General features: G+C 58.7%; 1 protein-coding gene across 7 annotated transcripts in view; it reads right to left on the reverse strand.

The window, feature by feature from the left end:
* The window catches only part of CASP3 (caspase 3), a 32,204-nt gene extending 30,900 nt beyond the window's left edge, over positions 1–1,304 (reverse strand). For 6 of the 7 annotated variants that reach the window (XR_010884415.1, XR_010884414.1, XM_067297964.1 and 3 more), the window contains exon 1: positions 1,192–1,304. The gene's annotated coding sequence lies outside the window, so the exon portion shown is untranslated. Of the gene's footprint in view, positions 1–1,187 lie in introns of all 7 variants that reach the window. The other variant, XM_067297962.1, reaches the window with a different exon arrangement.
* Between the last annotated feature and the right edge of the window lie 19 nt (positions 1,305–1,323).

Genomic DNA, 1,323 nt, shown 5'->3' on the forward strand with positions numbered 1-1,323 from the left:
GAAGCATGCCAATATTGTGACAGCACTTCACACTGCTTCTGGTCTGGATGCGGTTGCTGGAAAGCACTGACACTGGGCCAGCACTCTGATCTTCCAAAGACAAACAGAATTTTAGTTAATCAGCATTAATCTGCAAAATCAGCAAGTCGCAAATTTATTCCCATAGGACCCTTGCTTATTCATCCCTCTATACCCATTAACTACATTATCACCACAACCCACAACATTAAGGAGCCTGACAGAATTCTTGGGGTAAGGTGTATATTTTCAAACCTGCCTACTAACCATAAGCAGATACTTAAAGAACTACAACAGACTGATGATACCTTGGACAGGGATATCTACATTCTATAAAAAGTTAAGATAACAATTTCTGTCAAGTGAGTGACTCAGGTATGTTGACACTTTTCCCTGTATTTGCAGGATCAGTATACTAGAGGCAAGCATCCTTACTACTGCACCTGTGAATCTGATCTCAGGATGAATCTTAGCTAACACACATCCAACATTTTGTTAAGACCTGGGTCACTGCACTACCATTTTTCAGACGAGACTTAACCTGTTGCCTCCAAAGACTTGTTTTGGTAAATCCAAATGCAGTTTTTGGCCCTAGGTTTCAAGTTAGTAGTCTGTCAGAGGGACACAGGAAAGCAGGGTTTGGAGTTTTTTTTCCAAAGTAATCTTTTCCACCCCCCCCCCCCGTGAAATTAACAAATGGTTAGGTTTTAAGCTTCTGGAAAAATCAGTAACCAAAGCCCAGCGTTTTCCTACAGCAAGGAGGGAGCCGGGAGCTCTGGGAAGCGCCATGGCTGGTCCCGTCCCGCCGCGCGGCCGGGCCCCGGCTGCCCGCACCCGGCTGCGGCCCCCCGCGGCCACGGCCCATCGCCGAGGCGCCGGGGCTGCTCTCGCAACGCCGCCGCCCAGCGGCCGGGGCAGGGCCGGCAGCCGCCGGGGTGCGCCTTAGCCTGCCTGCCTGCGGCCGCCGCTCCGCGCTGCGCCAGCGAGAGCCCCGGGGCCGCCGCCGGCAGCCGAGGGGCGTCGCTTTGCCTCGGTCCTGCCCCGCGGAGCTGCGCCGCGGCCGAGGGCGCCGGCAGGGCCACAGGCCGCCGCGGCGTTGTCCGGCCCAGCCGCCGCGCCCCGGCCCGCCCGCAGCCCGGCGAGCCCCGCGCCTCCTCCGCCGCCCTTACCCACCAGCTCTTCGCCGGCGCCGCGCTCCCGGCCTGGCCTCTCCCGGCGCTGGGCGGTGAGGGAAGGAGCCGCCCGGCACAGCCACCGCTTCGTGCGAGCGCCCCACGGGCTCCGCCTCGCGCGGGGGCGGGGGGG

The sequence above is a fragment of the Apteryx mantelli genome, chromosome 5, assembly GCF_036417845.1.
Source record: "Apteryx mantelli isolate bAptMan1 chromosome 5, bAptMan1.hap1, whole genome shotgun sequence".
In the NCBI taxonomy this organism is placed as follows: Eukaryota; Metazoa; Chordata; class Aves; order Apterygiformes; family Apterygidae; genus Apteryx; species Apteryx mantelli.